Source organism: Temnothorax nylanderi, unplaced genomic scaffold (assembly GCF_030848795.1).
Source record: "Temnothorax nylanderi isolate EJ_2023f unplaced genomic scaffold, tnyl_v1.0 TNYL_tig0022_pilon, whole genome shotgun sequence".
Lineage (NCBI taxonomy): Eukaryota > Metazoa > Arthropoda > Insecta > Hymenoptera > Formicidae > Temnothorax > Temnothorax nylanderi.
In genome coordinates, this window is record NW_027249084.1 from 109,449 (window position 1) to 122,851 (window position 13,403).

Genomic DNA, 13,403 nt, shown 5'->3' on the forward strand with positions numbered 1-13,403 from the left:
ATTTAACAAGTTTCTATATGAATTTATTAGTTTTTAAGACTTTAGTTTTAAAAATTGGGCAAATTTACATGTATCTAGTTTCAATAAATATCTTTCATTTTCCTTAAGTAAATTTGTTGAATTTAATTTATTTAACAAGTTTCTATATGAATTTATTACTTTTAAAGACTGGTTTTAAAATTTGAACACATTTACATGTATCTTTAGTTTGAATAAATATCTCTGATTGTCCTTCAGTAAATTTGTTGGTAATTCTATGGAATAAGGGCTTTTCCGAATTTTGATATTTTCTTGCGGTTTTCTTGGTAAAAACCTTTGTTGTGACTCCGACAGTGATAATCAATCGGGGGAGCCCGAAAAATATGCACCCTACCTATTTTTTTATTTTTTTTTACTTTATTTTTTCCTATTTTTTCCAACATGGCTTTCAAAACCTTCCAACGTTATAAATATATATAGTCCTTAAAAGGACTGATTTTGGTCCTGAAAAGGACCGGTAGTGATTTATAAATCATGTCTATTTTATTCCGTCATTTCTAGGACACGCCTTCGGCGTATAGATTAGTGACGCGCTTTAAAAGTATTTAGGTGTTTAAAGCGAGTCAACTAACCTATGTAGGTTAGTGACGCGCTTTAAAAGAATTTAAGTGTTTAAAGCGCGTCAACTAACCTATGTAGGTTAGTGACGCGCTTTAAAAGTATTTAACTATTTAAAGCCCGTCACTAACCTACATAGGTTGAGTACTAATAGCCACTATGTAGGTTAGTTGACGCGCTTTAAACACTTAAATACTTTTAAAGCGCGTCACTAATCTATACGCCGAAGGCGTGTCCTAAAATCAGTGAGAAGACCCTCCCCCGCCTATTTGTGTACTGTTTATACACATGTGTATAATACATGCGTATATATAATACATGTGTATAGTACATGTGTATAAACAGTACACACGTAAGCGAGGGAGGGGCTACCGCACCTCCCCCGAAAGCAGGGGGGGTGGGGGTGAACCTAGGTTTGCGTGGAAAGTGTATGCGTGAACTATTTCGACATATTTATTAGTCATTTATACCTTTCAATACTCAAAATAGCTGCTATATTTTCCAAACTTTTTTTGTTAATAACTTTTTAACGAATAACGAGCGCGGGCTGAACCTTCTGAAGGTCACTCAGGAGGATGACCTTGACAACATACTAAAATATCAAGGTCATTTAAGGTGGTCCCCCCCATCTATACAATTACCAAAATAGGAAAAAAATAAAGTAAAAATAGGTAAAAAAATAGGTAGGGTGCATATTTTTCGGGCTCCCCCGATTGATTATCACTGTCGGAGTCACAACAAAGGTTTTTACCAAGAAAACCGCAAGAAAATATCAAAATTCGGAAAAGGCCTTATTCTATAGAATTACCAATTTGTTCATTTTTATTTGTTTGACAAGTTTGTTAAAGAATTTTTTAGTTTTGTAGAAGCATTTTTAAGAAAAATACAGAAAGAGCCATTTTGTCCGATCGTGGACGACTATTGTAAAATTAATTAAATTAATAATATTTGCGAAATATTCGCGAAATTAATAATATTCGCGAATATTCATTCAAAGTACAGAAATACTTAATTTTGCCAAAAACTGCTTTTTGGAAATTTGTGGTTCTTTAACAACAATTACGATCGGGAGATGTACATTACTTACTGCTTTTTCAGCTCGTGGAAGGAAAAATATCAAGGTACCGCAACGTTTTAGTAATGCGCACTCTTTGCACGATCCACTATTCAATACAGAAAAGCACTCTGTTAACAACAAGAATTACGATCGGGAGTGTAGATTACTTATCGTTTACGCTGTTAACGTTGTTTTGCAGCTCGTGGAAACAAGAAATACGTGGAAGGAAAAATACTATCACTCTGATGCACGATGTACGTCGAGAGCTAAGCACAAGTCGTACGTCGTATTCAAATCGAATTTCGAACGAAGAAGAACCGAGATCACAGACATCGTAGAGATCAATTGTCTGACTCGCGACGACCGAACCGTGCTGAGGTCGCCAAACGAATGTCCACTCCAGTGCTGCGATTTCGAGCCCCGGCACGCACGCGAATTTCCCCCTCCACTACGCACACAAATGACGCTCGGTCTATCGGTGTGTCGGCAGCGCTCGGCCGTTCCGAGCGAGAGGGAGAATATCACTCCCTCCTTGTCGCTCTCACATAGCTCGCGCGATCGACGAATGTTTTTACGCTGGAAATGCTTTCTCGGTATCTCGGCGTGAATCTGAGTTGCCGGTGCACGATAACCAAAGAGCGATCTTTGGAATAATGTAGAGATGATGTAAAAATGATTAATAAACATGAAAAAAATTGTAGTAAAAAAGTATATAAAAGTATATTTTCGTTAACAAATATATTTATAGAAATACTATATTTTATATATTATTTATTTATATGTCCAATAACGTGATATATATGTATATACATATACGTGTTCCAGAGGATATTGAACTAAATAAGAAAGTTATATACATATGTATTGTATAATTTATAACTTCTTTATTTGTTTCAATATGCTCAATTGTATACCATTCAAATAAATTCTAGTAAGAAATAATTTTCTCATATGAAAATTGTACTACAATTAAACGCATTGTAATAGTAGGAGCCCACTATTGAGAAATTTAAAGAAGCATTTTAAAGCTCACAGTTTAATAAGTAGGATAGGTAGTTTAACAAATGGGAAATCCACTCTTTGCCAGAAACGTGGACAGAAATATATAAATGTGGAAAATATTAAACTTTCTTACTCGTCAATGTCACTACATAACAATTATTAAAACACTTGTTTTAATTAAGACATTATTATACGTGCATAAAAGTAAATAACAAATGTCTGAAATATATACCACATCTGTTATTGACATGTTGTCGTAACAAAAACATCATTTCAGTCCACATTACTGCTCGATGGAAACCGCGGGAAGGTGGTGGTTTCTTCCATCAGGAGGAAATGTAAAAAAATTGTCAAATAAGTTACTTACGAAATATAACTATTTCACAATTTTCTACATTTCCAAAGGATTGAGGGAATGAAAAAAATAAAAAAATAAAGATACATATTTTTTAAAGTTACTACATGCAAGCGATAAACAAAACGTAAAGCACAATACGTAAATAAAAAGTATAATACATTTTAAAATACTTAAGAAACATACAAACACAATAAAAACTACTGTATTTACAGTTGCAATAATGCATGCATTTAAAAATTGTCCTTTGGAAAAGTGTTTCACGCAATGGAAAACGAGATTTTAAGCGTCGATCTCTTTTTCGCTGGCAAAGTAACTCGTAGGTAAGGGATGCGAAATAATAATAAAACCCTGAACTATCTATACAATCGGAACGCGAAAACTCTTCACAAACCGTGGAGAATACGTATTCGAGAATCTCTCAGGTTTTGGCCAGACAACCTGTTGTTTTGCGTCATCTATTCTCATTTTAGTCCTCTAGTGCTACCTCACGCGATACAACGCTCACGTTTCGACACAGACTGTATCTTACACCCGAAAATTTCTCCACAATATTATGTGCGGTTTATCAGTGCAACTGTGTAGTCCAAAAATCAATATTTTTGTTTGATGCAAAATTACATCATCTTTTAACTCAAAATCACGCCTCACAATATAGCAAAACTGTCACCGCTCGTTTAAATTTAATATTAGTTGTATTCAGTTTTAATTAGAACAATGGCTTTAAGAGTCCACACGTGTTCGTGTATCGACATTATTAATGATATAAAACTCACATTAAACACCTCTGCGTTGTTCACTCATTTTTCAATCAGATTTACAGTGTGAGTTCGTGCCTCCTGACTTTCATTTATCGCATTTATGGCGTCGTCAACTGAAAAAATATACAATATCAATTTTTAACACTACATAAATAAATATACTCTCAAAAATAAATGTAATAACTTTACACGTAATAACTTACATTTGCTGAAGCCAAGGCTTTACTTTGAGAGTAATCGCCCCACTTTCTTTCACCGCTAAGACAGAAACGAAACTTGGTTCGTTCCGCCGTTTACATCTTCAATACAGAAACGTGAGTTAACGCTGATTCACTCCCACTTATTGTTAATAACCTTGTAACGGCCTGACTTTAATATTGAACGCGGACTGGTTCGCCGGATCGGGAGTTCGATGAAAGGCCCAGAGACAATAATCAATTGGTACGACACACGTGTGGTTTATTTCAGTTGACTCGGGGTCGGTATTACATACAACGTATAACGCGACGCGATATATTATAACGGTCGGCGGTGCATGTGCACTTGGTGCGCTAGGTGGCTCTCGGCGGTGAGATATCGCGGGTTCTTAAATCCAAACGTAATATGTATATGTCTCGTTCCTTCATTGTCGCCGCTTTCTTCTTGGCCTATCAACCAGCCTGCTTCTCCTTCGTACACGCGTAATTTTTCCGCTCTCTCCTCGTGCGTCGCACCTGCGATGTACGCGTGGAAAACTCGCGAACGCGACATTTTACTTCGTAAGTCTTGCGTTTTGTATTTTGAAAGAATCCACGAGGAGACAGCTTACCGATAATCGCGGAACACTGTTTGTCGAACTGCGACGCGATCAGCGTAGGAAATCTACGACGCAATAGGAAGAGGGTGCTTGCGCGTCGAGTCGCGCGTTCTATGTTTTATTTTTGCTTTTTATTATTTTTTTCCGCAGGTGCTACGACCGACGGAACGTGGGGCGAGAGGCACCGCGCCCCTTAGTTTAAGCCGGGACGCGGCTTTACAGGTAATGACGGAACGCGGTATATTACAACGGTCGGGAGTGCATGTGCATTCGGCGTTCGACTCGGGGTTCGGTACTACGCACAGTATACCGACGCGGCACGTTGCAACGCTCGGTAGTGCATGTGCACTCGGGGCGCTAGGTGGAATAAGACGGGACGCGGCTTTACAGGCAATAACGAAACGCGGTATATTACAACGGTCGGGAGCGCATGTGTATTCGGCGTTCGGCTCGGGATTCGGTACTACGCACAGTATACCGACGCGGTATGCAACGCTCGGTAGTACATGTGCACTCGGTGCGCTATGTGGAATCAGACGGGACGCGGTTTTACAGGCAATAACGAAGCGCGGTATATTACAACGGTCGGGGATACGGAGCGCGATGTGTATAGCGGAGGAGTGCGGGGTCCCGGGGTCACGGCAGTGAGAACCCTCGCTACGAGGCTGAGCACGCTCGACCTCGTTGGGCCGTGGCCGTCGGGCGTAAGTGGGCTGGAGTTCGGGGACACTTGAGAACTCTCATTCGAGGCCCACACTCTGGACCTCGTTTGGTGTGTCGCCCTAGGAGCTGGTGGGTAGGCTTCGTCAGGAACAGCGGGATGCCGTGGTGTAGACGAAGTGAAGTCTCGCCGAGCGTGCCGGCTTATATACCGCTCGGCGCGGCGATTTCGGCAGGAGGGAGGCCGATCGTCAGGCGCGTCGCGTGGTGGTGGGAGCGGCGCGATCCCGCGCGTTCGTCTTCGGCGGGGCTCGGCTTCCGTCGGCGCTCGTCGGCGTCGTGCAGGAAGGCACCGGTGCGGCGGGTTTCCCGCGCTCACGGTGCGCTTCGAGTGTTTAAAAAATGTGGGCGCACCGCGCCCTGTCCTCGCCCGACGGAGGGTCGGTCGGGCGGCATCCGGCGGGTGGTGGCCGGGGACGATGCCTTGGCGTAAGGGGCGCATCGTTACAACCTGTAACAAAGATTTGTGTTCAAATATGTATTATTATCTGTTAACACATTTTTTCTTGTATGTTAATAATAATTAATGTTGTAATATATACTTACAATAAGTTTAGCCAAGGCCTTTCTTGAGAAGTAGACATTCGTCTCACTTCTATTTGCACGACTCTGTATCGCCGTCAGTCACGAAAATTCTAATCTTAGCAGATCGTAGGATATAAGTGTATATCATTAATAATATATTTAAGAAACGCTTTTAATATAATTTATCGTGCCGATGAATTATATTAAAAGATAGAACTGTGAATTATTTTAAAGTGCAGAAAAAGGCCAAAAAGGACCAAAAAAGGCCGAAAAAGTGCAGAAAAAGGCCAAAAAAGACCAAAAAATGGCTAAAAAGTGCAAAAAAGGCCTAAAATGGCAAAAAACTGGCAAAAGCCGGGAAAAATGGCAAAAAAATTCACTTATTCCACTTTTACTCGATCGGAACTTAGTAATTTTGAACTTGCTCAAGTTTTACTCAAGTTTTACTCAAGTTAGAATTAAGTTTGACTCAAGTTTGAACTTTATCCCCATTCCTCGACGTTCCCACTACTTTCTCGACGTCCCCACTCCTTTTTCGCGGGTATATAAGGAGGAGCGCACCGCAGCGGAGTCAGTCTCGTCCAGGATTTCATAGAGGAAACCCGCGTCGCGTGTGACTTTGTGAATATCTTAACCTCAAATCGAGTTTCGGCATGTTTTTCGAGAGCTCCGCAAAAGCTAGAGTGACTGGAGAGTGTGCGCTGCAAGAGTGAGTGGAGGTAAGAGCGTCTAGTTTGAATTTCCCGGCCAAAAACTTACTTTTCTAGAAGATAAACTCACTTTTCGAAGCCTTAAGGCTGTTTATTTTAAATTTCCTGGCCAAAAACTTAGTTTTCTATAAGGTAAACTCACTTTTCGAAGCCTTAAGGCTGTTTATTTCAAATTTCCCGGCCAAAAACTTAGTTTTCTAGAAGGTAAACTCACTTTTCGAAGCCTTAAGGCTGTTTATTTCAAATTTCCCGGCCAAAGACTTTGTGGCCGCTCTTGGTCGGTGCGGAAACGCACGCTCAAGGCCCGCCACCGCGACAAGGTGGCGGCCACATCGGAGGGGGGAAGGGAAATGGGAAGGAAAAGGAAATTGGACTGGGTAAGAGGAATATTGGGAAGCTTTTTTTGTGTTTTACTTATGTTTTTTTTGTTTATTTTGTTTTTATGTTTTTTTTTTTCATTTTATATTTTTTCACAGCACACCGTCTTATCGCACTTTTTGTGATCTCACCATGGCGCGTATTTGTTGCAGCTCTCCCTCATATTTTTCCCCGAACGCTTGCTTGTGCATTCCGGAACTGAGCTGTTTAATTCTGTACCTTAAGTTGGACGATGTAAACGCGGCGAATAAGTCCGGTCGCGCTTCCTTGAGACACGTCCACGTTGTGAGATTACTTATCACGCACGTCTGTAAAGCGTGTCTGATGAGGACCAAGTCCATGGACTCGGTGAAGTGAGCAACCTTGATCCTCATTTTCTTCTTGGGTTTGTTGATCGCGGTACTATCGTCACTTTGGGCACTTGATTCTCGCGCGGACAGTCTCTCCGACCTCCTTAATGTTGGCTGCGGTGACGGCGGCGGCGGCGGCGGCAGCAGTACCGACGACGTTGACGGAGCATTTATGTCGACGATCTTTCGAGGCTTGGCTCGAGGCTTCTTGGATTTCGACTTCTTTCGCGTTGTTCGCGGCGTTCCAATAGTCGGGGAGGGCGTTTGCGGCGATCGCGGCGGTGACGGTAGCGGCGTAGCGGGTGTTGATCCGAGGCTCAGGCGAGCGAATCCCAAACGGGTCGTGGGCGTTGTCGCGACGTCCGACGACGTTCCTAATCCGGACTGTTTTGTGAAGATCTGATTCGTGTTGCGCCGAGTAATATTAGGAATCAGGAATGGTAACGGTTGACAAGGATGACAAGCTCGTAGATCGCAAGGATGACAAGAACGTAGAGCGCAAGGATGAATGACGCGCAGAGCAAGGATGTCTAGCGCGCAGGTCACAGGAACTACAGGAACGTAGAACGCAAGGATGAATGGCGCGCAGAGCAAGGATGTCTAACGCGCAGGTCGCAGGAAATCAGGAACGTAGAACGCAAGGATGAATGGCGCGCAGATCAAAGATGTCTAGCGCGCAGGTCGCAGGAAAACAGGAACGTAGAACGCAAGGATGAATGGCGCGCAGATCAAAGATGTCTAGCGCGCAGATCGCAGGAAAACAGGAACGTAGAACGCAAGGTTGAATGGCGCGCAGATCAAAGATGTCTAGCGCGCAGGTCGCAGAAAATCAGGAACGTAGAACGCAAGGTTGAATGGCGCGCAGATCAAAGATGTCTAGCGCGCAGGTCGCAGAAAATCAGGAACGTAGAACGCAAGGATGAATGGCGCGCAGATCAAAGATGTCTAGCGCGCAGGTCGCAGGAAATCAGGAACGTAGAACGCAAGAATGAATGGCGCGCAGATCAAAGATGTCTAGCGCGCAAGTGATGTCGTTGAGCTGAGCGGTTATCATGGGATAGCGGTAATCTCAGTCGCGGTATCAATCAGTCGTGAGTATCACGTAAGTCATCAGTCGCGGTTATCAGATCAAAGTAGCGTAACAATAGTTGCGGTGTATCATACAGTCCTCAGAAATCTCCCCGGCAGCCGTGTGCCACGCGGTAAACTCGGGCAGCCGTGTGCCCCGGCAGCCGTGTGCCAAGCGGTAAACTCGGGCAGCCGTGTGCCCCGGCAGCCGTGTGCCAAGCGGTAAACTCGGGCAGCCGTGTGCCCCGGCAGCCGTGTGCCAAGCGGTAAACTCGGGCAGCCGTGTGCCCCGGCAGCCGTGTGCCAAGCGGTAAACTCGGGCAGCCGTGTGCCCCGACAGCCGTGTGCCAAGCGGTAAACTCGGGCAGCCGTGTGCCCCGGCAGCCGTGTGCCAAGCGGTAAACTCGTATTTTTTTTTTTTGGAGCACTTCTCGTAAAAGATGAATTATCGGAAACGCTCCACAGGAACAATGTCAAAAAGAAACAATGCACGTACACATAAGGAAAATACCGGGTCACTCGACACAAACGTATACATTGTAATGCGGATATCGTATCAAGAGTTAAATCAATGTCGAACATATCACGCGGGCGCGTAACGTTAAAATGGCGAGAATGATTGTACTGCACGTAATACCGCGGAGATTAAAACGAGAAAATTAACAATGTCACAACCGACTACGAATACACGCAATAGAAGGAAATCGAAAGTGACTGCTCACGAAATGCACATATAACGAGGATGTCAAACCGAACTTAACGTAGTCGCGCGGTAAGATAATGGCGAGAATAGCGACAATGCGTTTCTTGAAATACCACGGCAATCGAATCGGGTAATCAAACCTGAAGCCTCTCTCGAGGTAGAAGCGACGACGTTCAAACTTTCGGGCGTCTCGTTTACGTATCCGTAGGGAGTGATTAACATCAAAGCGTCCCGTCCGGCCTTGTGAGGCCTTTGGAAGAGGACGGGAGCAAACCACGTCAGAACTCTGAGGCTTTTCAAGATTTTAGTAACTCCTCGCTCCAAGATGCAATTCTTCAGGTAACTGTGAAGGAAGCTTTCTTGGCGACGATACGCGCACTCAACCCGTCTCGCGTTACTATCTTTTCTCGATATTAATGACTAATAAAACTCGTGAGAATGAAAAGCTCAGGCAAAAACACAAAGGAGACGAAGAATAATAACCGTTGCTAGGGCCGGTGCATGACCGTTGCCGCGCTCGTTGACTGTCGCGCCTTTCCCGATCGCGCTCGCGACGTCTGAGCCGATGTTACGGCGCTTATTTCAAATCGTCGCTTTAACGATTTCGAAACACGGACGTACTTGTTGACGGCGGCGGCGGTGGTGGCGGCGACGTCTGAACGACGTCGGTGGTTTCTTCGTCGCTCAGTGGGAAAAAGAAGTTCCTCGATGGGCGTTTCTTGACACGAGACGTCGAGGCTGATCGTTCCTCCTGATCGGATACTTCTGGCACCTCCGTAATGACAGATAGGCGTTTGGGCGCCGATTTGGATCTTCGAGATCCTTTGTCTTAGCGTTTTTTATCGTCGCGAGCCGCGTTGATCGCTTCACGCAGCGTTCTGTACGACACCGTATCCTCCTTCACGTCCTTCTTTACCCTTGTCCACGAATAAAAAGCTTCACGTCCTTTTACCAAGTATCGCGGGAATACTTGAACGTGATCGGCTATATAATCGCGAATCGCGGTTATAAAGTCCGTCTCATTCTCGACGCGCAACGTCATCCGTACAATCTTCGCAAATGGCGTATGCGTCGGTCGAACCATCTCTTTGGCTATGTCTTGCGATTGTACCGGTTCGTATGTCGTTTGCAAAGATTTTGTAATTTCGCGGGGACGGCTCGAGATTTCCTTCGTCAATGTACGGAGGTTGAACGCATCTGTGTCGTGTTCGAAGAAGTGTCGAGCTCTCTCCTTCGTTTTGTCATCGTCCGTTTTGTCATCGTTGACGCATTTGGCGTACGCCCACGAGGCGTAGGACGCCATTATGTATTTGAATCTCATCGTTAGTTGGTCGAACTTTGGCGTTCCGTCATCGTTGAACGCTACGTCTTCAATGGCGGTTGTTACGAGCCATTGGTGTTTTATCGGGGACATGTGTATAGTTTTGATGTTGGTGCAAAACAATGGATATACGTTGAATCTGCGCGCGTCGATCGTCGGTTTCAGGACAACGATTCCTCGGTCGACCGAGTTGCTCTCTGTTCCGCCGGACATCATCGCACGTGTGATGGCGTAATTATGCACTCGCGCCGCACCGTGCACAAAATAGGTGAGTCGGTAATCCGCGTGGATTCCGAACGTTACCATGGAAGGCGACACCCACGGGTCTCTATCGAATTCGTCGTAGTTGCACAGTTCGATTTTATTAAGTATTTCTCGGTCGAGTAGCACGCAGCGGTTGACGTGTTGCGACCAGTTGTTCAATTGTTTTATGATGCCGTTGTTCAACAATAGTTGGGTCGCCGCGCACAAGTATTCTTCTTAGAACACGTGATTTTTGCGAATCTCGTTGGATATCGTTGTTTCGACCCGTCTCGCGTCCAACGTTAAAACTTCCTCGATACGGAGGGCTTGATCATTTATGACGAATTCCAATGTATATGTGTCCAAGTCACATATGTATTGTATCAGCGCAGCTCTGATCGGATCGAACTCGCGACCGCCGTCGCGGAATCCGCGGCACAGGGTGTACGCCGCGACGAATCCCGAATCTGCCGCTCGCGCCATATTAGCGGCCGAGCAATACGCTTGGATGAACGTCACGTTGGGATTGTGGAGCGGTGACGCGTGACAATCGAAATACCCGTAATCGTTGAGAAATCCTACGCGGTATCGTTGGATACGCGATCCTAATTTAATCGACTTGTTGAATACGAACGCCAACGAATCTTGCTGGTTCCCGGTTAACTTTACGACGACCGCCGCGTCGTCGCGGGATCTGATGACGTCGGCGAGGTGCAATTGTAAAATGTCTACGTGGGGATGGTCTTCCTTTATCGCGCACAACAATAGACTGTCCGCCATGTGTTTTACCAACCGGAGTCCGTGCTCGGCTTGGTAAAAGCGCAAGAATCTTATACCGCACCTCTCTTTTATGTTCCGTTTGCGCATGGCGTTGGTCAGTAATTCCGTAAAAAGTTGGAAGTCCGCTTGGAATATATTGTATATTCTGTCCACGTCCGCGATCAGGAACTTGATACCGGCACGCGCGGTTTCGGTATCAGTCGGAAGCCGCCGAGCGGCTCGCGCGACAACAACTCTGACAAATGTACTTACCGCTGCGCGCAGTTGCTCGTCCTCGGGGATGTCTTTGAAAATTTCGGCGTCCCGGTCGATTTGAAAGAGCATGTAGAGCGGCTTCGAGTCGATCGTGGCGATTTGCCGCCACTGTTATTGTCAAATGTACAGAAAAGTCACCGGAGTTTATCCTCAATCCACAATAAATGGTATTTATTGGGTGAGTTAGCTCCGGTTTAGGGTGATCAATATACCAAAACCTTTTACTTCTTGCTGCAGAGCAAATTTCGGATAAAAAATTCTCAATTTACTCAGAAAATCCTCTTTGACAAAAAGTCTCCGACGAATTTCTTTAGCAGCGATGTTGTAGAATGACAAACAACTGGCGTATACTGATTTGACAATTTCACTTTGACCTTCTTCATTCAATCGATCAAGAAGGTCTTGGCAATCATGTCCGACCATAACTTGATCAGGAGATATACGATTGCACGCGAGTAAAGGATTAATTACCCCCATCCCAACAAACTTTAATAACGGAGCTTTTACTACATTACGAAGGATGGTTTTCAAAAAATTTTCCGCGGCTGACTGTAGTAAATGAACTTTTGTTTCTTCAGCTTGGAAAGATGCATTAAATTTGTTAAAAGCATCAAGAATATACTCAAGAAACAAAAGATATGCTTGGATTTCTGGATTTTGCATCATAGATAGCAAAGCAGCTCCAGATTTTGATTTTTCGGTTAATTGTTCTTCTACCAAAAATTTCTGCAGCACGTCCCAATTTTCATTCACTCTAACCACGCACGAATGACGTGAGAGCCATCGCGTTTTACACAATTTTAAAATTTTTCTCCCATTATTATCGAAATTAAATGACCGTTGAAATTGTCTAAAAATACACGCGCGCTTGGGACTGCTGGAGATGAATGATGCCACTTTTCGCAGGAATTCCTCGCATGCTTCAGGAATTGCTGTACAAGCTGCATTTGCTACTAATGCAGATGCATGGCAAGGGCATGGCATCATTATCAAATTTTTGCAATAGTTTTCCAGTTTTGTTTTAAATGATTCGTACTTTCCTGTCATAACGGAAGCGTTATCAGAAGAAAGAGCGAGAATGTTGTGGAACGGAATTTGGTTTTTCCACATTATGTCTCTAAAAGTTGTAAATAATTTATCGGCACTACAATCACTCGCGTCCAAATCAATTAATTCAAATAATTCTGTTCGAACATCCAAAGTGTGAGGGTCGACGTACCGAACAAGAAACGTCATCCATTTATCATTATTTATATCGGATGTTTCATCAACAAAAATGGAAAACTTAGTATTTTGCAATACATCAAGTACTCGCTCTTTTTCGCGAGCACATAAAACTTTATTTATTATTTCCGATGCCTTTTTTCGATTTACGTTCACAGTTTGAAAGATTTCGGGATATTTTCCAGCATCTTGACAGACCTTCAGCATCGCCTCTGCCGCTTTAAATGGAATATTTTGTTCAGCAATAACTGCTGCTATCTTAATTTCCCAAAATTTTTTATGATCTTCAAAAGACAGACGATTCTTCGTCAGGCGTATCAAAATCAGAGAAGCCCCTTTTCTGACACTGAGAGATATGTCTCTTCGAATCAGAATGCCGCGTAAGCGCGTCGAGACCACATCGAAATGGTACATTGCAGAAGGAGTAAAAACAATTGTACTGATTATTCGGATCTTTAGCCAGCTATGGTTTGAATTTTTTATTTTCAAACCATGAATGGGAAAACACCCTCTTGCGAGATTCCTTTTTATTTGCATTTACTTCTTTGTGGCAATTTG